This window comes from Prionailurus bengalensis, chromosome C1 (assembly GCF_016509475.1).
Source record: "Prionailurus bengalensis isolate Pbe53 chromosome C1, Fcat_Pben_1.1_paternal_pri, whole genome shotgun sequence".
NCBI classification, from domain to species: domain Eukaryota; kingdom Metazoa; phylum Chordata; class Mammalia; order Carnivora; family Felidae; genus Prionailurus; species Prionailurus bengalensis.
Genome location: NC_057345.1, coordinates 21,064,706 through 21,090,343, shown reverse-complemented (window position 1 = coordinate 21,090,343; position 25,638 = coordinate 21,064,706). Strand labels below are relative to the sequence as shown.

Genomic DNA, 25,638 nt, shown 5'->3' with positions numbered 1-25,638 from the left:
ACCAATATTGGGTTCGCCTCCCCACCAGCGTCTTCCAAAACTTCCCACCCATTCTTCCTCCCGCACTTTTTCTAAAACTACCAGATACAACCAGCATTTCTTCTCACGATCGCTTTAGGGAGGCAAGCATTACATGCATTCTAAAAGCCTTTCTAAAAATATGAAAGCGTTACGTTTTTGGTTTTTTTGTTTGTTTTTGTCGTGGCTGCTTGTGCCGCAGAAGCACCACCAGTTCCTGGGCGAAGCAAGAAACCAGCCCCTCCGCACTAAGCCGCTCCGAGGCGCGCGGTGGGGCGTAACCAGGGGCGGAGCTCCCGGAACGGCGGAGTGGGCGGGATCTAGGCGCCTCCCTGCCCCGCCCCGCCCCGCCCCGTGAGGCCTGACACATGCGCCCAGAGGCTTCTGGTGGAAAGAGGTGTGGATTGTGAGGTGACCCTGGCCGCTGACTTCCGGTTCCTAGGGATGCGCATCCGGGTTACGCTAACGCCGCGGTTTCCTCCATCCGCTGGGTTCTGCTGTGGGTCTGGACCAGTACCCATGTCCTGCTCTGGGGCCTCTGCAACCTTAGGGTGAGTCACCGCCGCGACAGGGTCAGAGTGCGGCCGGTAGAGTACAGCCCGTACGGGGACGGGTCAAGAGTTCTGTCCCGGTCCCTGTGGGTGGGGGTTTTCTTTGCCTGTCCCTTGTCCCTGCAGTGCTTCCCTCACTCCAGCCCTTTCCCTCGCCGGCCTCGACTCTTTCACCTCCCCCTTAGCTTTGCTGGCCTCCGCGCACCTCTCGCCTCGCTGTTTTCCTCATCCCCCCGTTACAAGCCCGGGTTTCTTGCCTTTCGCCTCAGCGCTTCCCTCACCACTGCCTCTCGCTTTTTCCCTTGCTTCTCACGTTAGCACCTCCCGGGGTTCTCGCTGTTCTTTCCCGCAGCAGGACGGCCCACCCCCTCATTGTGCTTCCCCTCCTCCACTGCGAAACTGAGCTCGTCTCTCTAGGGTCCTAGGTCCGGCCCCCCAACTTCCGTCACCTTCGATCCCTGTCCCCTCCCGGGACTAGTAGGTGACATCTGTGCTTCGCCTGGGGTTCTCCCGCCTTTTCTTAGCTAGAGAAGGGCTTAGCCAAAGCCCCAGTGTCGGCCGATTCATCCGGCTTGGGGGAAGTTTTGCCTTGAGGCGTAGGGTTAGACTCTGGTAGCTTCCGTAGTTAGGGAACAACGAAGGCGTTCCCTTTTTCTTTGCTGGACCACAGTTTGGGGGGGCTCTCTCTGGAGCAGGCTAACAGGTGGCAGGCACACGGAACAGCTAGCGATTGGGCTTGTGTGGTCTTGTTAACTGACAGGCCGTGAGGACGTGCTGTCATTTTTGTGTTTTCTGCCCCATGAGAGTGGATGTGCACAGCTGAGGCAAAAATGCGGACCATCAGCTCTGTGTTCTGCATGGGCTTTACTTACAGGACAGGTGCTATGACAGAAGACAAGAGTTTCTTGGGAGATTTTTAGCCCCAGATTTACAAGCTCCTTGCCAGAAATTTTAGAGTTACTACTGAAACGTTTTCTGCCAAAGAGTGCACTCTAGTAGTTTCAGAGTACGTTTTCATTAATTGAACTCCGGGTGCAAATGTACCTTTATCTTTAACCTCTTACAGATGGTTTCTTCGTTTTTACCGTATTGACAAGTTTTCTGTTTTTCTTCCTGTTTCTTCATAAGCCAGCCATTACACTAGTTTATTACTTCGACTGTTCTTTTATTTTTTCCTTTCTGTTTCCACCTTAGTCTTTTTTTTTTTTTTTTAATGTTTATTTTTGAGAGATTGATAGAGTGCGAGCGGGGGAGGGGCAGAGAGAGGGAGGGAGACACAGAATCCCAAGCAGGCTCCAGGCTCTGAGCTGTCAGTGCAGATGCCGACGGGGGCTCGAACTCACCACTGCCAGATCAAGGCCTGAGCGGAGTCTGATGCTTAACCAGCTGAGCCATCCGGGCGCCCCTCCACCTTAGTCTTAAAAACCATCGTTTTCTCATTTGAGAGTTGGGTTTCTCTTAAATTTTTAAAGTTTCTCTGATGGCTTTTAGTCACCTCCAAGATGAAGAGATTGGACTTAATAGGGGTTAGTGTCTCAAATTTTGTGATCCGAGGTATATTTTGAGACACACGGCGTTGGATCATTTTTATTTCTGTTTTTCCAGTGTTTGTGGTGTATGTCTGGCATTTGATTGCAAATACTTTTCTGTGATCTGCTTTTGAAATATAAATTGTGCTCTGAGATTTAGTATTTGAGTGACGTGTCTGCTTCACGTTTGACTGGTGAGTTAGAGAAGAGTTTCTCTCCTTATGTGATGCATATACATACACAAGCAGGGCATAGACCTTGCTCATTCCAGAATGGGGCTGCTCCCTTCAGCTATTTTTAGCAAGGGACTTTGGAGCTTGGCCATATTAGTCCTAGAAGCCACAGAGAAGGACCCTTTGGGTGGTTTTCAGTCCTTATCTAACTGCTGAGGGAAGCCCTTTGGAAAGCTCTTTACCCATACCTTCTCCCCAGCACCTACGTTGGAAACTCCAGCTTCTGTTCAACCTGGGTCTCCTCATTTCACATCCTTAAAAACTAACCCCAGTGAGTATGGGCTGACTCCCTCTAACTGCTTCTTTACCTCTAAGTTTGTGGACTTTTTTTTTTTTTTTAAGCCATGGGCACTCCATAGATAGATTTATATTTGGATCGATGCAAGACCATCTTTCCACATTCTTCTGAACTTTCTATTTCTTGAGCATGTCTGAGTCTAAACGTAGGTGGATTTCTACAGGTTACAGCTGGAGGGTTCTGTAGAGCTCAAACTTACCCTTTTATTTTACAAATAAGGAAATCAAGACTTAAAGAATTGGTGATTTTTCCGAGGTCAGTTTTTACGAATACAGCAGTCTTGTACTCAGAGTCATGCACTCAGAGAAGTGGGTTTTAGTTCTCTCAAAGTTGTAGGCCAGAGAGCACAGTGTAGTATTTAGTGGTTCATTTCTTCTTCTTCTTTTTTTTTTTTTTTAAGTTTATTTATTTGCTTTTGAGAGAGAGAGAGTACAGGGGACGGGCAGAGAGAGAAGGAGGGAGAGAATCTCAAGTAGGCACTGTACTGTCAGCACAGAGTGGGGCTCGAACTCACAAACTGTGAGATCATGACCTGATCCAAAGTCAGTTGGAAGCTTAACCTACTGAGCCACCCAGGCGCCCCTAGTGGTTCATTTCAATACATTTGTGCCATAGGAATGAATTCTAGGAGGAGGAATTTATGACAGATTTTTAAATTCAAGGCTGCCTTCAAAGATGGCCCCTAGAAAGAAACTGTTGTGCAGAAGTAAAAGTTGAAAAGTCTTTCTCTCTTTTCTTCTAAAATCATTTTAGCCCATTATGATATGAATGCTGCCTAAAAGCCTTTACATGAACATCCTGTGGTCTCATTGGAGCATTTGTGTTCGTGCTTCTGTCTTCCTACCAAACACTAATAGACTTTCTAATTTCTGAAAAGTGTGCATGTCCTACCCAGCTTCCAAACAACAACAAAAATTATCACTAGAGACAGCTCAGTGTATGTGTTTGTAAAGCTCAGGAGAGGAATCGATGTCAGTTTTCCATAGAAATTTCTCCTTTAGTTTGGCAGTCTTATTTTGTAACCCTGAGGACTCCATTTAAAATAAATTTCTCATATTAGTTTATGCATACCAGGTTTTCTGTTTTTATTTGGTTCAATTATTTTTGATTATTTTTTGTCATTTTACTTGTTACTGTATGTTGTTTTACATATTTAAACTTTTATTCTTGAACCCTAGGATATGTTTTAAGGAAAATGCAGCTTTAAAAATATAAGAAACTGGGGCACCTGGGTGGCTCAGCCGGTTAAGCGCCGACTTCAGCTCACTCAGGTCACGATCTCGCGGTCCGTGAGTTCGAGCCCCGCATCGGGCTCTGGGCTGATGGCTTGGAGCCTGGAGCCTGCTTCCGGTTCTGTGTCTCCGTCTCTCTCTGCCCCTCCCCGTTCATGCTCTGTCTCTCTCTGTCCCAAAAATAAATAAACGTTAAAAAAAATATTAAAAATATAAGAAACAAAGTATACCCACACCACATCCTTACCTTGTGGTGTGATGGTTTCTATGATCTGACTAAACCACTTCATAACTTCGTTCTTTTTGTTTTGCTTTCAGATAAAAGGCTGATAGAACTTCTTTTTCGGTAGTTGTCTAAGAGATTTTTGTGTTCTACATATAACAAGAAGATATCTTAACTTATGTGTATTTTAAATGGAGGAAGACTAGTTCAAAATAGTTAACGTAGAATAGTTCAACATAGAAATAATTCAAAGTGGGGCGCCTGGGTGGCTCAGATGGTTAAGCGTTGGACTCTTGATTTCAGCTCAGGTCATGATCTCATGGTTTGTGAGATTGAGCCCGGCTTTGGGCTTCATGCTGACAGCACAGAGCCTGCTTGGGATTCTCTCCTCCCTCTCTTCCCCTCCCCTTGCTCTCCTGTGCATGCTCTTTTTCTCTCTCTCTCAAAATAAATAAACATTTTTTTAAAAGTTCAAAATGCATTTAAGAATATTAGGAAAAGCTTATTCTTCCCCTACATTCATTTATATTAGGGGGTTAATTATTATATTTGTAATAAAGTTGAAAATAGGTGGACTTTCTGCCGATTAACTTAAAAATACAGGTGTATGTTCTTATACAGAATATATGGCTTAAGCTACAAACTGCCTTATTAATATGTCTTATTGACAGAGAACATAGATAATGGAGCAGCAACCACATCATCATCTCAATATTTTTATTTGGTCCCATCAACCTAAGTCCTAAGGTATCTAATTATTAAATGTAAAAATAATTAGAGTATCTTCTTTATTTGTAGTATATTTAAAAACATTTGAAATATGGACTTCATAAAATTGTATGTTTTTAAGAAAACTTTACTGTTTTCTTCTTTTAAATATGTAGTTGTATTTTACCTTTTTTTTTTTTTTTTTTTAAGTAATTTCTATGCTCAACATAGGGCTTGAACTCATAACCCTGAGATTATCAAGAATCATATACTCCACTGACTGAGCCGGCCAGGTGCCCCATAGTAGTATTTTAAATCAAAAAAGGAAATGTATAAGTAGTCCTAACCTTTCAACATCCATTGAAATTGTAAAACTCATGATTTAAAACTTTTAACAAAATAGGAATAGAGGAAACATACCTCAATATAACAAAGATCATATGTGACAAACCCATCACAAACATAGTCAACTGCTTTTTCTTTAAAATCAGAAACAAGACAAGGATGTCCATTCTCACCATTTTTATTCAACATAGTATTGAAGTCCTAGCCACAGCAGTTAGGCAGAAAAAGGAAAAGAAAATGTATCCAAGTTAATAAGGGAATAAGTTAAACTGTTACTGTTTGCAAGTGACCTAATTCTACCTGTAGAAAACCTAAAGTCTCCACAAAAAACTGTTACAATTAATGGATTCAGTAAATTTGCAAGATAAAATATCAGTATACAAAAATCTGTTGCATTTCTACACACTGAGAATGAACTATCAAAAAAGAGTAACTGAGGGGCTCCTGGGTGGCTCAGTTGGTTGGGCGTCTGACTTTGGCTCAGGTCATGATCTTGCAGTCCATGAGTTCGAGCCCCGCATCGGGCTCTGTGTTGACAGCTCAGAGCCTAGAGTCTGCTTCAGATTCTGTGTCTCCCTCTTTCTCTGCCCCTCCCTTGCTCACACTCTGTCTCTCTCTCTGTCTCTCAAAAATAAAGATTAAAAAAAAAGAAGAACTGAGAAAACAATCCCATTTACAATGGCATCAAAAAGAATAAAATGTCTAGGAGTAAATTTAACCAAGGAGGTGAAATACCTGTACACAGAAAACTGTAAGACATTGATTAAAAAACTGAAGATGTGTCGGGCTCTGTGCTGACAGCTCAGAGCCTGGAGCCTGCTTTGGATTCTGTGTCTCCCTCTCTCTCTCTGCCCCTTCCCCACTTATGCTCTGTCTCTTTCTGTCTCTTAAAAAATAAATAAAGATTAAAAAAAATTTTTTTTAATAAAAAATAAAAAAACTGAAGATGTCATAAATAAATGGAAAGATAGTCCATGCTCATATACTGGAAGAACTAATATTGTTACAATGTCCATACTACCCAAAGTAATCTACAGATTCCAGTGGCATTTTTCATAGAACTGGAACAAATGATTCCAAAATTTGGGTGGAAAAATTAAAAAAACAAAACAAAAAGAAAAATAAAAAAATAGTACTTAATATCTTACAGATCTTACTACCGATTGTGTTGGATGCACTTTAACTTATCAGCTTGGTTAATATTTGTACTAGGTAGATTTACTTTTATTTGCCCTAGAAAATAGGGCAAAAAGAATATATTTCTTTTAGCAAGTTTCTTTTGGGTACCTACTATGTACAGGTTTAGTAATACGTATATAGGCTGTTCATGTGAACTAGGTAGCATTATACGTAAGGCTGGCGTTTACACTTAAATCCTGAATTTGGTTTTCTTTGTACATATTTGAATTAAACCATAAGATTTAACATAACCTGTATCACCAGGGTGTAGAAAAAAAAGAAAATATAATTAGAATTAAAATAAGCTTAATCCTAAGAAAATGTCACTTCTCAGTGACAATTGTATATGATTTTTTTAAGCTAGATTTTGTGATTTTCTATTGTTTTCAAAACAGTGATTTCTCATCATTATTTGATTTTAAGGTTCTTACATTAATTTGCATCACTGTTTAATATAAAATTATATTGTTTTTTTGTAGGTACAATTAAATAAATTTCATTTGGGAAACTTTCGCAACTGAACTGTAAAAATCTGTATTGGTAAAACAGTAAAAAATAAAAGCAGCTTTATATAGCTCTTACTATGTGCCAGGAACTACTCTGAGTGGTTTACATGTATGAACTCCTTAAGCTGTACAACACTGTGAAGTAAATACTGTTCTTATCTCCATTTTACCAATGAGGAAACCACGGCATGGAAGTTCTATAACTTGCCCAAAGTAACACAGCTAGTTAGCCAGAGAGCTGGATTTGAACTTAGTTTTTCTGGCTTTAGAGTTCATGACCTTTTTGTACACCGTTTTACTAATTTAGTGATTTCTTCCTTTGTAGGTTAAGGTTAAAAATCCAGTTTGCCGGAAACTGTTATCAGAGGACCACTTTAGGCTTGGGAACCTTAGAGAGGGGTTTTACATGGGCTGGCCTAAGGCAAATTGCAAACCCTTTTACCACCTGTGTTTCTTAGATGGCAAAAATCACGTATTAAAAAAGGAAAGCAGGACCATATCTTTCCCTCTTTAAAAAATTGTTGTGTGGAAGTTGGTTACTTTTGAGTTATTTGGAGAAAAGGTAGCATATTTAATAAAATGTATTCTATATTACTAAAATGTCTTCCTCTATTTATTTTTTTAATGTTTATTATTTTTGAGAGAGAGAGTGAGAGAGACAGAGCGTGAGCGGGAGAGGGGCAGAGAAAGAGGGAGACACAGAATCAGAAGCAGGTTCCAGGCTGAGCCGTCAGTGGGGTTCGAGCACACAAGCCATGAGATGATGAGTTGAGCTGAAGTCCGATGCTTAACTGACTGAACCACCCAGGCGCCCCTAAAATGTCCTACCTCTTGATCTTATTATACTTCCTTTCTTTGATCTGCAGAGTATTAAATTTATGTAATAGTCTTAAACTCTGAAATCTTAATGTGTCCACTATGAATTTAACAACTTCGAAATATGAAATAGAAAACAAACTGAGATTTCTGATTTACCTGTAGTAAATTTGGAAAAGTTGGAAATTTGTGCAAAATTAAGTACTTCCATTTCCTTAGGACTGTTATATTGAGATTAATATATTTAAATTAGCGTTTTTAGTTTTTCTTAGAAAAGAAGAGTGTTTTTAGTTTGACTTAGAAACGAGAAGAACTTTCACAAACCATTTCCTTTATAAATTAAAAAATGCATGTAGTCATTTAGAATATTACTAATTATATTAATATTACTTCTTTTGTGCTTTTATTATTCCCAAATGTAAAAATTCTTGTTGCATCTCTAAGGGAAGGAGATGATTTTATTTCATTTGAAGTGTAGTTTAATTAATGTAGGAGTCTGGGACTGAGATATGAGAAGTTATTTTTCTGAGTTTTTGAAACAATTGAGAATCATGGAATCTGGTTAGCAGAAGAAAACTATAGTTATTTTCTGGTAAGAAGGGACACTTGGTTAGGGATACTAATTTTATTTCTTATATATTAACTCCTTTTATTAATTCAGACATTAATTCAGTACACCATTTTTCATAGTAGCTTTTGTCTTGATTTTTTTTCTTTTTGGTGGGAAAAATATGGATCTGAGAAGCTTTGCTATGATGATTTAGAATATTCCTTATTTTGGTTTAAACATTTAATTTTTGTTTCAGAAACAATTCTTTTTTATATATGGGTTTGATAATTAGTTTATCTCCTAAAATTTCAATAGTTTTTTTTTTTTCACCTGAAATTTAATAATGTAGCAATTACTGAATTTAGGAAAATTGTTTCTGCTAGCAGCACTGTTACTATGGGAATAAATTAGAATGATTAGCTCTTAGGTAGAATTGAACTTTATTCTTAAGTTTCCATAGTAGTTGAAAAAGATTTAGGTCAGTTTTACCTGTTGTTCCTCCTTTTTTCAAAATAAGAGGGAATTTTATTTTTTATTAAAAAAATTTGTTTTAATGTTTATTTATTTTTGAGAGAGACAGAGACAGAGTGTGGACAGGGGAGGGCCAGAGAGAGGGAGACACAGAATCTGAAACAGGCTCCAGGCTCTGAGCTGTCAGCCCAGAGCCCGATGCAGGGCTCGAACTCACAAGCCATGAGATCATGACCCGAGCTGAAATCGGACGCTTAACCGACTGAGCTACCCAGGCTCCCCTAAAATAAGAGGGAATTTTAATTTAACACAATAATGTTAATTTTTTCCTACTAGATTGATAATATGGCAGTTTCACTCTTTGTCGACAGCATAATCCAAAATGTGTATATGATTTGTTTTTTTAGAAAATTTGAGAATTTAGAGAACATTTTAGGGTAAAAAGTAGTATATACCTGTCTTATTAAAAAACATTCTCCAGGACGCGTCTGGGTAGCTCAGTCGATTGAATGTCCGACTTGAGCTCAGGTCATGATCTCAAGGTTCTTGGGTTCGAGGCCTGTGTGAGGCTCTGTGCTGACAGCTCAGACCTGGATCCTGCTTCATATTTTATGTCTCTCTCTCTCTGCCCTTCCCTTGCTCACGCTCTGTCTCTCTCTGTCTCTCAAAAAATAAATAAACGTTTAAAAAAAAAAAAACACATTCTCTAGGAATCAGTGTGTTATTACTTCACTGAACTTTTCAAATCTACTTTTCCCTTTTACCAAATCTTTGCTGTAGGTTGGGAAGCAGCTATCAGAAAACTGATGAATAAGTGTTCTTGAGATTGGGAATGAGAGCTTTTGCAAAGAGTATAAGCCATCTCTAATATTGGTGTGGCATTTAATAGCGAGATGAACTGAAAATGTTTGCTTTCTCTCATTCCTGTGTGTCTCCTGTTAGTATATATTTATTTAGTGTTGGCACCTCACATTCTGTGAAACTTGTTTATTTGGAGTAACTGTTAAACTATTGATTCTTATAGATGGTTTTCTTCTCCTTTTTAAATTCTTTTTCAGAGTAAAGGGTTGCCTTTAAAAACCTAATTAAGAGTTGGTTGCACATCCCAACCAACTTTTGGTTTAGACTCCGGCTCTTGGTTTAGACTGTGGTCATGATCCCAGGGTTGTGGGATCCAGCCTTGAGTTTGGCTCTGCGGCTCTGCACTGAGTGTGGACCCTGCTTAAGATTTTCTTTTTCTCCCTCTGCCCCTTCCAGCTCTCTTTCTCTCTCTCTAAAATAAACAAAATGAAAAAAAAAAATTTTTTTTTTAACTAAGAGAACCACCAGAACTCTGAATGTTATTTCCTGTGTAGTTTGAAGTGGATATTTTCCTCCTTGACTGGTCAGTTTTTTATATTCTGATAAAGTGGCTTTCAAATTTTTTTTTATCATGACCCACTATAAGATGCATTTTTTCATTGTTACCCAGTACTTACACACGTATGTATACATTATCCAGTACTTATACATGTATATGTACATATTAATGTTTAAAATTGAAACAAGTTTTGTGGAACAATATTATCTTTACTACTGGTGATACATTGTAATATTTTCTGTTCTATTTTGCTTTATTGTATTTCATTAAAAACTGTTAGTCTTCACTAAGTTAATAAGACAACATACCTGGAGTTTGAAAAATTCGAATGACTGCTAGATTTTTTTCTAATATTGTTTTTTGGAATTGAAAATGTTTGGGTTTGTTAGTTTTTTTCTCTCTGAAATGTATCTTGATTCTGTTAAGCTTTTAATCTAAATAACTGCAGAACATTTGAGAGGGAGACCCTATTGCCCTAATTGTCATTGCTGTCATCTCTGTTCTTTACTGTGGTTAGGCACATCATTTTAAAGACTGCAATAATATAGAATCATGAGGTTGAAAACACTTGGTCACATGCAGAGCTTGCATCATAAGAATCATTTGCTAGGTTCCATCTTATAGTCAAAAGTTGAAGTTGATGAAGTTGCGTTTTTCGAACTTTGCTTCTGCTCTTAGCAACTAGTCCAAAGGTTACAAAGCTGTTTTATTCTACTTTCTTCTGGCCCCAATCCAGTCTTTGTAAACCAGAAAAGAGAACTGAGCAGTGAAGCAGTGTCTCTTGTGTATATGGTCAGGTGAAAGTAACACGGTTGAAGAGTGGACTGCATGTATGTATTGTCCCGACTCCTTTTCTGTAATCATAAAGGGGGAAAGGTAGTAGAGATCGCAGCAGTTCCTAGCATATCATAGCCATTAGAGTGAGGCAGGGTCAGCAACATACTCTACTGTTTTTATCATCACCTCCTCCTAACACTTAACGAACACTTACTATGTTCCAGGCACTGTGTAAAGCACTTCACTTTATTAACTCATATTCACTTGGGAGGCCTGGGAGAACAAAAATGAGAGAGGATAAAGAAGGAAACTTGCCTTAGTATCTTCTCATTATCTGGCTTGTGAATAGCATGACATAGCATAGATTTTGAGCTTGGTCAGGTTTTTAAAGTCATCAGTCCTGTCTGTGATGTTTCATATTGAATGGCACATAGCTGTGGTTTGAAACCTCAGGCTTTGAAGCTTGGCTGCCTGGGCTTGAATTCCAGGTTGGTGACTTACTAGGTAAATACCCTGGCCAAGTTACTCTCTGTACTTTTTCTTATCTCTAAAATGGTAATAACAATCAATAGCACCTATCTTACAGACTTACTGAGAGGATTAAATGAATTATACATGTAACGTACTTAGAACAGTGTCTGACCCATAAAAAACATTCCATAAATGTTAGCTATTAATAACTCACAACTCACAGTTGGATCTCCTGAAAGTATTTGTGACCATGATGAGTTCTGTGTATTTGCTAAGTAACAGGATGTGATTGACATTCAATGTTTTATTGTCCAGGAGCTTAAAAACCACTTTCCTTGCAAAGGACTTATAGGGAAAGTTCTCGTGTAGGGTGTGTGGAATCAAGCCAAGTGACAAAAGCAAACCTACAGGTCCAACTTGTTAATCTCTCATAGGAATCTCTTGCAATTTGGGCCTTATCCTTAATAATTTTAATATTTTTCCCTTTGAAAAACTAAGAGAGCAACTAGTTAATGAGTTGACTTTCACTCAAGACCAGATTTCCCTCCTGAATTTGTCTTATGTCTAAGATACTTATTTATTTAATTTTTCTTCAGCAAACAGCTTTGTCATGTTTACTATGGTGCCAGGCACTATTCTGAGAGCTTCACAAATATTAACTCAGTTAAACCTTATGACAAAGATAATATATTATTATCATTATTCCCATTTTACAGATGAGGTAACTGAGGCACAGGAAAGTTGAATAATTAAACTCCCACAGCACTCATCAGTGCAGAGCTGGAATTTGAACCTAAGTAGTCTGGCTCCAGAGTCAGTGCTCTAAGCTTGCCAAACTTGCCTCCGACAGAGGTGAATTAGGTTGAAAATTGTAAAATAACAAGTGTTAAAAGTTCACTGTCCTTCTGAAACTAATACAACACTGTATGTTAACTACACTGGAATTAAAAATTTTTTAATATGAAAAAAGAAACCTTTACTATTCCTCATTCGGTGCTGAAATGACAGCACTGAATTTTTGGCTCATGGATTCTTGAAGGAGTAAATAAGTTTGGAGAAATAAAACATTGATCAAAGAACCTAACTTAGATTTTATAGTTCTTACAGGTAAGGACATACATTTCAAAAGACTTAGTTCTGTTAGTATGGTGTAAGATAAATTTTATGTGAGTAATGGAGAGCTAATTGATGTATAAACGTGGTATACAGATTTATAGAATGATATATAGAGTTTTGACTTGTGAATTTTGATGAAGTAGGGTACAAATTTTTCTATGTAAGTGGAAGCAATACATAGGATATTCATGTTGGTATAAACCATGTATCAGTCTGTAGCACCTGCAGAAAAAAGTTGTGATTCTCTTAGTTAACTTCACAGATTTAAGAGAGGATGAAGATAAAATTTTGGGGGTTTTGAGTTCCATGGAGTCTGGTTCTCTATACATTAAATTCTTAGGCTTGTGACTGACAAGTTACTAAAATGTAGGAGAGTTGGAAGGAACGTAGTAGAACTTTGGATTATTATTAACTCACTTTGACAAATCTAATTCAGATGAACTCATTCCTTTTCAATACTTTTTACCCTGGTTTTGGAATTTTTCCTATAGAACACATCTCCCTATTTTATTGGAAGCTTATGGGGAAAAGTTTTTGTTAATTTTTATTAAATAGTATTTGATTTTAATATTTTAGTTTTTATTGTTTAGAGAGGGAAAGAGAATCTTTTTTTTTTTTTTTACTTTTTTTTTTTTTAACGTTTATTTATTTTTGGGACAGAGAGAGACAGAGCACGAATGGGGGAGGGGCAGAGAGAGAGGGAGACACAGAATCGGAAACAGGCTCCAGGCTCTGAGCCATCAGCCCAGAGCCCGACGCGGGGCTCGAACTCAGCAACAGCGAGATCGTGACCTGGCTGAAGTCGGACGCTTAACCGACTGCGCCACCCAGGCGCCCCTTACTGTTTATTTTTAAGAGAGACACAACACAAGTGGGGAGGGGCATACAGAGAGAGAGAGTGAGAGAGAGGGAGAGAGAGACCGACACAGAATCCAAAGCAGGCTCCAGGCTCCGAGCTGTCAGCACAGAGCCTGATGTGGGGCTCGAACTCATGAACTGTGAGATCATGACCTGAGCCGAAGTCAGGTGCTTCACCAACTGAGCCACCCAGGTGCCTCAGAGAATCTTTTTTTTTTTTTTTTAATGTTTATTTATTTTTGAGAGGGGTGGGGTGGGGAGGGGCAGAGAGAAGGAGACACAGAATCCGAAGCAGGCTCCAGGCTCTGAGCTGTCAGCACAGAGCCCGACACGGGGCTTGAACCCACGAACCGTGAGATCATGACCTGAGCCAAAGTTGGACGGATGCTCAACTGACTGAGCCACCCACGTGCCCTGAGAGAGAGAATTGTAAGCAGGCTCTATGCTCAGTGCAGAGCTCAGTGACCTTGGGATCATGACCCAAGCCAAAACCAAGAGGTAGATGCTCAACCGGCTGAGCCACCCTGATGCCCCAAAGATTGTTTTATAGACAACTTCAAAGGATGATTTTCTGAGAAATAATATTAGAAATCATAAGAACAATTCTTCTTAGAGAATCTCTTCCCAATAAAGTGTTTTGTTTCTGTTAAGAATTTGGTACAGACTAAATGAATTAAAAAAAAATTCTCAGTAAGTTCAGATAAGTATTCTATTAAGTGTAAAGTTACTATAAATATTCCTACAGCTGACAATACCATGATATGTTGGTCAGGCATACCTCCCAAATAAAGTAACCAGAAGAATTCCCGATTTTACCACAGTCACTTGGCTGGGCTGTTTATTTATGGAGGGAGTTCACCAGCATGGTGATGGCTTTTGTCTATCCACAGACAGTTCAGCCTGGAAGATGTAGTTGGTTGCAATTTTTTGGGCCACAGAAATGTGATTTGTGCTGATGCCTGAATTGTGAGAGCTAAAGGGCTCTCTTAGGGTCACTTAAAAGAGAGAGAGCCTGGGGCTCCTGAGTGGCTCAGTTGGTTGAGTGTCTGACTCTTGATTTTGTCTCAGGTCATGATCACCGAGTCGTGGGATGGAGCCCCACGTTGGGCTCTGCACTGAGTGTGGAGCCTTCTTGAGATTCTGTCTCTCCCTCTGCCCCTCTCCCCAGCTTGTGTGTGCTCTCTTGCTGTCTCTAAAATAAATAAATAGAGCTTTAAGGGAGATCACTGAGTATAGGTCTGCTGGATATTTGTGTCTACACAAAGGAGGACTCTTGAGTATGAAGGACTCTGAGTAATATGTTAGATATGTTAGATGTTTTAGTATATCAAGAAAGGTTACCATCAGTTGATGAGACTTTCAAATTTCTGAAAGATGAGAAACAAGGAGATTGGATCAATAGAGACTAGGAGAAGAAATCACAGATGAAAGTATATGTAGAAGTTTTAGAAATGTACCAGATTCAAGTAAACAGTTATGAAGAAATGAAGGGTGCCTGGAGCTTAAATCAGTGTTCTGGCCCTTGCTCTTGATTTTGAGCATCTGGTGTTTGTCCGCTGGATAAAGCCTGGAGAAATGCTTTCCAGACACATTGAATGGTCTGCCTGAGGAGGGCAAGTATATCCATATGGTCTATTCTCCCTATGGTGTTTAGTGTTTATTAATCAAATTATGTAATTCTTTTTTCTTTTTAATTTTCAAAAAATCTTTATTTTTGAGAGAGAGAGAGAGAGAGAGGGAGAGAGAGTGCGAGCAGGGGAGAGGCAGAGAGAGAGGGAGACACAATATGAAGCAGGCTGCAGGCTCCAAGCTGTCAGCACAGAGCCTGAGGCCGGGCTCAAACTCACGAAACACGAGTTCGTGGCCTGAGCCGAAGTCGGATGCTTAACCGACTGAGCCACCAGGTACCCCTCAAATTATGTCATTGTTTTGCTTGAAGCACTCATTGCGTTCCCAAACTCCGTATCATGTGTTACAAGGCTGTGTGTCATCTGGCCCTTGCCTGCATCTGAGTCTTCTTTTGCAACCACTCATTCACTTGCTAACATTGGCCTTTTTGCCATTTCTCAACATGCCCAGATGTCATCCTTTCAGTTTCTTTACACTTGTTTTCCTTCTGAAACCTCTTCCTTTGCATCTTCTTATAACTCCATCCTTTTCATTATTAACATTTCTGCTGAAATGTTACCATCTCACAGAAATTATCACCCTATCTGAAATAGCTCCCCTGTAGTCACTCTCTATTCTTTGTGTTATTTTCCATAGTACTTATTGCTTTGTGAAATCATATTACCTTATTATTTGTTCATCTTTCTATTAGTTCTATTAGTTTCTATTAGTTCCTTGGGGCACCTGGATGACTCAGTCGGTTAAGCGTCCAACTTTGGTTCAGGTCATGATCTCACAGTTTGTGAGTTCGAGCCCCGTGTCAGGCTCTGTGCTGACAGCTTACAGCCTGGAGCCTGCTTCAGATTCTGTGTCTCCTGTCTCTCTGCCCCTTCCCTGCTCATGCTCTGTCTCTTTCACAGAAATAAAATAAACATTTTAAAAAAAAAAGGAGTTTCTCAATTAAAATGCAGGATGTCGGCAGTCATGGCAGAGGAAGAACCTTTGGAAATACTTTATAAAAACAATGAGGACACTGGCAGACATAGTCAAAATCAACTGTTTCCGAACTCTGAACATTAACCGTAGGCTTGTAGCAAACTAGGAACATTTATTCAAGAAAAATGGCCAAATCTCAAGAACACCGTGAACTTCGTAATGTTTTAACTTGCCCAGGTGCCGTCCTCTCTCCAGTTCCACAGTTGCTTTGAAAACCAACAGTCCCTAATCATGGTGAAAACTAGCAGCCCAGAAGCCAACTGGAAGCTACAGACCAAGACTGGAGCTTTTTCAAAGCCCTGTTCCAGAGAATTGTCATTATTTGACTTGTTATTATTTGTTACCGATTGACCTGTCTGGTGGTTCCTTAAAAGACCTCATTTGCAAACTTGCATATATTTGACCAGACTTGGAGCCTTTTCTGCCCAGGGTGTTCATTGAAAACAATTAGAGGCAATTGAACGTCTCAGCTGCCTGTGGTAGTGAGTAATGGTTGGGGCAAACAGACTAACCAAAAAGCTTAAAAGGAAAAGCTGGGGAGTAGATGTCCATAGGGGATTTGTAAAGCTTTGATATATTCCTGGGAATCTAGAAGGCTGTGCCCATATGTTGAGCTGTGTGCATCTTTAGAAAGGACCTGAGAAGGCCCTAAGTTCTTCGTTCTAGTTCATGTTGAGGCTCTGTGCCAACGGATAGTGAAGGCTAAGGAAAAATTGTAAACTGGCTTAGTGTTAAAAGTGTGCCCTAATACATATACAGAGCCCATCCATGAAGACTGGGAGATTTACTGGTTCCAGGAGTCTAAGGAAATCTCTGTCTAATCATTAGCTGACCATTAAACTAACATCAGAGACTTCAGTGGCCACATGGGACAAAGAATCCAGACTCTGTGAAATTAGTTTCTCTATTTCCTTGTCCTATTTTATATTTCTTACCACGGCTTGAATAATAATTTACTTTTTATCTGTCTCTTACCAATTAGAATATAAACATACTAAGAGCAGGGAGTCTTTGTGCACAGTTCTTTATCTCCAGTGCCTAGAATAATTCCTAGTACATAAAATATTTATTTTTTTAAAGTAAGCCCTGCACCTATTGTGGGGCTTGAACTTGCAACTCCCAGATCAAGAGTCACATATTCTACCAAGTGAGCCAGCCAGGTGCCCCTAAAATATTTCTTGAAATGATGAGAAAATGGATGACTCAGATATCAATTCTCTATATACTTTCTGTCTTCTAGAAATTTGTTGAATCTTTTGCCTCTTGAAATCACTGTTTTTCTTTTCTTTTTTAAAATTTTATTCAAGTTTTATTTATTTAAGTAATCTCTACACCCCATGTGAGGCTCACACTCATGACCCTGACATTAAGAGCCGCATGCTCTTCTGACTGAGCCATTCAGATGCCCCACTGTTTTTATCTTGTTGTTGTGTCTTTTATCTCTTTTGTTCCTTTGCTATTATTTTTATGAAGTGGATCTCTGGAGAGAGGACATAAATGGGTGTGCTTCTTCAGCTCTCTTGAATCAGAATGTTCTGATTACTGATTTTGATCAGTAGGAAGTTCACTGAGAGTAAACTGATTTGGATGAAGTTTGGGAGGTTGTTTTTTTTTTTCTTCTAAATTTTTTAATGTTTATTTATTTTTTGAGAGGGAGGGAGATAGAACATGAGCAAAGGAGGGACACAGAGAGAAGGAGACACAGAATCCGAAGCAGCTCCAGGCTCTGAGCTGTCAGCACAGAGCTTGATGCGGAGCTCGAACCCACAAACCGCGAGATCATGACCTGAGCCGAAGTTGGGTGTTTAACCCACTGAGCCACCCAGGCGCCCCGAAGTTTGGGAGGTTTTATGGTAGAATTCATTCTAAAGAGAATGAAAAGACTACACACATGCATTATGGTGTAAAACCTTATGCAAATAAACTTGACAATCTGGATGAAATGGATATTTTTAGAAAATGTTGCCAAATTTGACCCCAGAAGAAAGAAATTCAGTAGACCAATAACAATAAAGGGAATCCGTAAAGTTATCAAAGGACTGCTCCATAAAAACTTTTAGACCTAGGTGTTTTCATAGGTATGTTATTTCAAATAGCCAAGGAATAGATAGCTGAACCAGAGCATGGATAAGAGAGAGTTTATAGCTCTTTTAAGGAAGCCAATGAAATGTTGATTCTAAAACTTCGTGGACAACACAAAATAGGAAACCATGGAAGAATCTTCCAATTATTAATGTAAAAATCTTACATTCAGTACTAGAAAATAGAATTCAACAGTATGTTAAAATAATATTCTACAACCCAATAGTTTCTGAAATAAATGTACATATGGTTCAATATTAGATCTGTTAACATGTTGTTTTAATAGATGAAAGAAAAACCATATGGTCATCATCATTTTGGATGCCAAAAAAGCATTGACCAAATTAATATCTTTTCCTGATAAATGTTCTTCATTTAATTAAAATTGATGAATTCTTATTTGACACGATTAAAGAGAACTTATTTCATTTTTCTTTTCCTTTCCTTTTTTTTCTTTTTTTTTTTAAGTAACCTCTGTGCCCAATGTGGGGCTTGAACTCATGACCCCAAGATCAAGCGTCACATGCTCTATAAACTAAGCCAGGCAGACACCCCAAATTTATTTCAGACCAAAACTAATATCACACTTAATAGTGGTATGGTAGAAGTATTCTCATTAATGTGAGGAACAAGAAATGGATGCCCAACATTTAGTATTGTTACTTAATATTATAGTGGAGGTGTAAACCAATATCATTAGGTAGTAAGAAGAAATAAAGAGCTTACTATTGGGAAAGGGGAAGGAAACTATTTTTATGCAGCAAGGGAAAATATATAGCTGAAACTCAACAATCAACTGTCTTACTGTTCTCATTATTAGAAAGAATGAGATTCTGGTAAAGTGGCAGTTTACAAAAGTACTAATACAACATCTTTCCTGTATATATGCAGAGTAATATTTTAGTGGCACCTGGGTGGCTCAGTCGGTTAAGCCTCCGACTTCGGCTCAGGTCATGATCTCACGGCTTCGTGAGTTCGAGCCCCATGTTGGGCTCTGTGCTGACAGCTCACAGCCTGGAGCCTGCTTCAGATTCTGTGTCTGCCTCCCACTCTGCCCTCCCGCACCCCTGCTCATGCTCTGTCTCTCTTGCTCTTTCTCAAAAATAAACAAACATTGAAAACAATTAAAAAGAATAAAGAATGTTCATTAGTGCAATTGGAGCATAGGTAAACCATTCTCCACAAGTTGGTTGTTTCTGATTTTTCATTTCTCTGAACAAACAAACTTACTCTATTTTTTGAAATAGTGGAATAGAGTTGACTTTTTACCCCTCTACTTAATTTTGGGGGGAAAATTAGGAAATGAATCAGGCCATGGGCAATTTTATGACCTGACTCTAACCAGAGGATAGTCTGAAGATAATATGATTTTACAGCTGTGCCTGAATATTTTTTTAAATCTTTTTTAATGTTTATTTACTTTTGAGAGAGAGAGTCAGAGTGTGAGCTGTGGAGGGGCAGAGAGAGAGGGAGACACAAAATCTGAAGCAGGCTCCAGGCTCCGAGCCATCAGCACAGAGCCCGATGCAGAGCTTGAACTCACGAACTGAGAGATGGTGACCTGAGCCCAAGTTGGATGCTCAACTGACTGAGCCACCCAGGCACCCCTGAATATTTCTTATTTTCTTATAGTTCAGAGAACACTCGGTTTTGTTGCTTATATATATATATATATTTGGTATTTCATTGGTACAAAGTAGTATCTTAAAAATATTACAGTTTATTCAGTTAGTGGTGAGAATCTTTTTTCCCAAGTGCTGATTTGGTGTTGGTGGTTACTTAAACTGTCTGTATCCTTTGATGGATACAGAGGCATTCATCCTTGATGGATGTTAGTCATGGTTTGCCACATAACAAATGATCATATTGTTGAATTGTTGGGTTTATTTTATAGACATTAAGGTTTATCATAATTATATTTGTTACATCCTTTTAATCTTAGATTTGTTTTTTCTCATTGCATGAAAGTGAAAGTGCATTTTAATAACTGGCTCTGTTGATTTGTTGCTTATGCTTTCTTCTGTTGCACAAAATTTTTATCTCTTTTCTACAGATAAGTATGGTAATCTACTTTCTCCAAAATTTCTTGAATGCTTAGTTCTTCATATATTTAGAATTAGTCATGTTTTTCTCCACATTGATACCGTTTTTCTGGCAGTATTTTTTTAAGATTTTATTTTTTTAAAGTAGGGGTGCCTGGGTGGCTCAGTCGGTTGAGCGTCCGACTTCGGCTCAGGTCACAATCTCACAGCTCGTGAGTTCGAGCCCCGCGTCGGACTCTGTGCTGACAGCTCGGAGCCTGCAGCCTGCTTCAGGTTCTGTGCCTCCCTCTCTGTCTGCCCCAACCCACTCACATTCCGTCTCTGTCTCTCTCAAAAATAAATAAACATCAAAAAAAAATTGTTTTAAGTAATCTATACCCACTGTAAGGCTCAAATTCACAACCCCAAGATCAAGAGTCACGTGTGGCTCCAACTGAGCCAGCCAGGTGCCCTGGCAATAGTTTTTAAATATTGATTTTTCTCTACTTATAAGCACTTTTTAGATTTGATCATTGCTTTGGGATTCCTTGTCTCATGGGTCTTTTTGTTTATTAAAAAAATTTTTTTATGTTTATTTATTTTTGAGAGAGAGAGAGAGAGAGAGTGGGGTAGGGGCAGAGAGAGAGGGAGACACAGAATCTGAAGCAGGCTCCAGGCTCTGAGTTGTCAGCACAGAGCCCGACGTGGGGCTCAAACTCCCAGACTGTGAGATCATGACCTGAGCCCAAGTCAGATGCTTAGCTGACTAAGCCACCCAGGTGCCCCTCGTGGGTCTTTTAGTATTTTTTTATTGTGGTAAGTACACATAGCAGAATTAACTATTTTACCCACTTTTATTTAAAAAATTTTTTTAATGTTAATTTTGAGAGTGAGAGAGCACGAGCAGGGAAGAGAGAGGACAGAGAGAGAGAAGGAGACATAGAATCCCAAGCAGGCTCCAGGCTCTGAGCTGTCAGCACAGAGCCCGACACAGGGCTCAGACTTGGGAACAATGAGATTATGACCTGAGTCAAAGTCAGAAACTTAACCGACTGAGTCACCCAGGCTCCCCTACCCACTTTTAAATACAGCATTCAGTGTCATTAAGTACATTCATGGTGTTGTGCAACTATTACCACCATCCTCTGGTGGTAATATCTTTATTTGATGTATTTCTACTTTAACCTGAAACATTATTGCTGTTATTCTCAGGCAAATTGTTTAAATCTCTCAGTCCTAGTTGCCCTGTCCGTGGATAGGATAGTTGTCCTGTATGAGGATAGTTGTGGAGATAAAACTAGGTAAGACAATAAACTTAAAAATAATTGGGGTATTATATATGCTTAGTAAATGATTGCTCTCTCGTCCTTCCCACTGTAATTGGTTTTAAAGACTGGTTGTTGTAGGGTACATCTTTCTTAATTCCCTCAATTATTCTCTTCTCCTCCGAGATACTCATTGTTATTTTTGCCTAATTTCAATAAGATATTTGTAAGTATTAGAATAAACGTTTGTTCACTTTATGTTTGAAACTAATGTGTATGTTTTGTGGATTAGGAATCCCAAATTACTACTTGCCCTCTGCCGCTTACTACTAAGCAATGTTTCACAAGAGACCACAGAAATGCATTCTTATGTTTTGAAACCATTTCTCCTGACACCTTTTCTGATTTTGCCTTGTAAGGCCTCCTACTTGATAAATTAGAGTTTATTTGGAAGAGGTGTCTTTAGATTTTATGTTTGGTACTTTGGGTGTTAGGACCCTAGTTTCTTAATTCATTTATGATCTCCTTTAAATAGATAAGTTATTATTAAATAACAATACTTGAAGCAGTTATCTTAAAGCCATTAAAAGACAGTATTTTGCTTACTGTTTTCATTTTTCAAGGCATACACATAATTATATTTGAGGATACCATGATAGACATTTGCTAATTATGTACTCTTTTTTTGCTAATTATGTACTTTTAAATCCTAAAGTAATCCACATGTTAATAATCTTAAGTAATGATGTACCACTTTTTTGACACTTCTTTAGATTACTGTTGTTTATAACTATTGCTGAGATACAGATTTTTTTTTTTTAGTTTTTTTTTAAATTTTTTTTTCAACTTTTTATTTATTTTTGGGACAGAGAGAGAGAGAGCATGAACGGGGGAGGGGCAGAGAGAGAGGGAGACACAGAATCGGAAGCAGGCTCCAGGCTCCGAGCCATCAGCCCAGAGCCTGACGCGGGGCTCGAACTCATGGAGCGCGAGATTGTGACCTGGCTGAAGTCGGACGCTTAACCGACTGCGCCACCCAGGCGCCCCTTTTTTTAGTTTTTTTAATGTTTATTTTTTTTGAGAGAGAGAGAGAGACAGAATCCGAAGCAGGGTCCAGGCTCCAAGCAGTCAGCGCAAAGCCCGACGAGGGGCTCGAACTCCCAGACCGCAAGATCACGACCTGAGCTGACACTTAACTGACTAAGCCACCCAGGCGCCCCTTGCTGAGATATATTTAATTTGGGGAATGATGCTGTTAGTTTTCCCCAGGAAAACTGTAGCCTTTTGTTTGGTGTGTTCTCAAAATTTATCTATGAGGCTTTGGAAGAAATAGTAAGTAGACTTCTAAAATACAGTGTAGTCAGTGATTAAATTTATGAGCTACCTGTTTTCTCTTTAGAACTGTATCAAAGATACTCACTTAATCTGTGCACACGTAGCCACATGCAAGTTCCCCTTCTAGGACTTATAATCAGAATGTTGTGCTCTATTTAGACACATAATCAAGAGTAACATATACTTTATTTTCATTGAAAGCAATTTGACCTTTATTCTGTGCTGTGTGTGTGTGTGTGTGTGTTTCCCTTCCTATACTTAAGAGCTATAATAACATTGCAGTAATGTAAGTTCTTACCTGTAGCCATTTATAGTTACAGGGTGAATAGAATGTTTAACTTGGTGCAAAACAGAAATTATGACATAGGAATCTTAATTAGAATTTTGAAATAAAAGATTTACTAATAATTTCCCTTCTAATTTCTAAAGATTAAAAATAAAAATTATGGCTGCTGGGGGGCCTGGGTGCTCAGCCAGTTAAGCATCTGACTTCAGCTTAGGTCATGATCTTGCACTTGGTGGGTTCGAGCCCCGCATTGGCTCTCCACTGACAGCTCAAAGCCTGGAGCTTGCTTCAGATTCTGTGTCTCCCTCTCTTCAATGCTCCTTCCCTGCTCATGCTCTGACTCTCTCTCAAAAATAAATAAACATTAAAAAACAATTTTTTTAAAATTATGGCTGCCATGTTACAAAAGTATCCTGCTTTATTTATAAACATGTGAAATCACAGTATTTAAAATTGACCTTTCAAATCCAAACAGAATTCCCTATTTTTTCGTTGTCAGCATTTACAGGTAGGGAAAGTCTTAGGAAATAATACTATTTCTGTTCTCAAATGTAGATTTTCCCAGATTTCTGTCCATGATGATATATAGATACTGACAAACTCTCACCCAAAAAGGTGATTAAAAAGCTGTTTTTAGAAATCAATAGTAAGAATTGAAACTGGAAAATTATGAGAAGACATTACTGTCCAAATGCTCGAAGGTACTTAAAAGATTAACTCAGAGCATGTTTTGTAATTTCACTGGCCGTTTGACTAAGTTGTAAGTAATTGTATTCATTTAAATTGCAATAAGAATCCGCTTTCCATTTCTATGTCAAGTCCTTGTCAAGTCCTATTTTTGGATGTTTTAAAAGATGAATTTCAGTAAGTGTAGAATAATATCAGGTTACATTAAAAACCCACAATTCGATTAAATGCTAGAACTCATACATGGAAATGAGAATATTAAGATTAGTATAGTAATTCTGTACTTTTTTTGATATTAAGTATCAGAGCACTGTATCTGTGTTATTTATACAGCACTTCCGTCTGTTGCTAGTAAACGTGACTTGATTGTAAGCATGTGCCAATTACAGAAAATGGTGTGAGGTCTTAATATTAAGGTTTTAGCACATTGAGAAGTGCTAGGAATGTGACAAATACTTGCATTCTTGTATTTAGTATATCCTTATATTTTTCAGGTTATTCAAGTTATAAATTATTGGATAGAAGACTACTGTATTGATAGAAAGTAGTGTCTTAGATGCATGTTGTGAGGAAAATACATAATTTATAGCCATTATTAATATAATTAATATATTGTATACACAAATGTACCAGAATGAATGTTTGCAACTTTATACATGTTACACGTTGCCAGTAGAATCCCAGAAGGTTCTGTAACAAATCATGTGCTTTCCTTGTAGATTGTTTTTTTTTTTGTTTGTTCTAAAATGATCAAAATTATTGGTGATCATTGATCAATTACTTGATTAAAAAAATGTTTTCTAACTATAAAAATTATGCCCCTTTTATTTCCCTAAATTGAAAAGCTGAGAAACTAAAAGGGATTTTTTAGATGGAAATAACAAAGGGTGCTTATTTTCAAAGAAAAATAGAGGAGGTAGAATGTCTTCCAATTTTTCCCTTAAAGTTTTTTTTGCAACTCACCATAGATTTTATCCTAAGAAAAATAAAAAAAATTGTTCCTTTTCATAATAAGATCACCATAATATTGCCATATTTCTAAAAAACAAAATTCAAGATTGAACATTTAGTTTTGTCTGGCTTGAGAATTTATTTCCCCACAATTAAGAGTAGTATTTCTTACTTTCTAAAACCCATGATCCCTTTTAATCAATAAAAAATGTCTGTTCTCCTTTGATGTTCATATTTTTTAAATCAGTTAGTTCTTATGTTTAAAATTAAAGCACGTTATGAGTATCCTTTTCTTAAAATAATTTTTCTTACCTTCTGTCTTGCCCAGAAGTAGATTTTATAACCCTTCCCCCATGAGAAGGAATATCCCTTCCCTCTCCCGTGCTGAGAATCTACAAATTAGAGATTACAGTTAGTACAGTGTGCCCTGTAATAAACACTTTTGTTTTACTTAAGTAAACACTTTTTGTTTAGGTGAGAGCTGGTCACACAAAAATTCAACAAATGAGGTATTAAAGGCATTACATTTACCTCATGATTTGGCCAGATTTTGCTCCTGTTTTGGGATGAAATTATGTATGTATATTATGTACATTCAGATGTTATTAAAATCCCATAAAATAAAGACATTTCAATTTAAAACTAAGATGGGTAGGAGCTGGTAAAACATAAAAATGTTTCATCTTTCACAATTGTAATCAGTTTCACGTCACATTGATTATACTCTTCCGAGTAGAGCAAAACAAGTTCAGGCAAGATAGCCCCTGTGGGCTTTAGTTATTGTGCTCCGTAATTCTGCAGCACTAGTTATCTACGTCATGTAGTTTGAGAACTTAGCTTTTGAGGCTCTGTGTACAACTCCACGTGAGTATTGATGATCACATGCTTCTGACCTTTAAACTTTTTTTCTTACGACATTCTAGGTCCGGGAAGGGATTAAAGCTGTGGTAGAGTGGGACAATTTTGCATCTAAAAAGACACATGTTTTCTCTCTTTTTCCCATTCTGGAGTGTGGCTCTAAAATAAAGCATGCTGTATTGCATCGAGATGGAGCAGAAGTGAAGGGGTGGTGTTATTGGCACTACTGAAGTTTTTCATTTCTTTTTTCATGTTTTTTATCTGTTTCCATTACCTTGCCCATAAGATTCTATACTAGCTTTAGCTTT

At 38.3% G+C, this 25,638-nt stretch overlaps 1 protein-coding gene across 2 annotated transcripts in view; it reads left to right on the top strand.

The window, feature by feature from the left end:
* The first annotated feature begins 444 nt into the window (after window positions 1-444).
* The window catches only part of EYA3 (EYA transcriptional coactivator and phosphatase 3), a 97,714-nt gene continuing 72,520 nt past the window's right edge, over window positions 445-25,638 (top strand). For both annotated transcript variants that reach the window (XM_043574215.1, XM_043574214.1), the window contains exon 1: window positions 445-569. The gene's annotated coding sequence lies outside the window, so the exon portion shown is untranslated. The remainder of the gene's footprint in view (window positions 570-25,638) is intronic.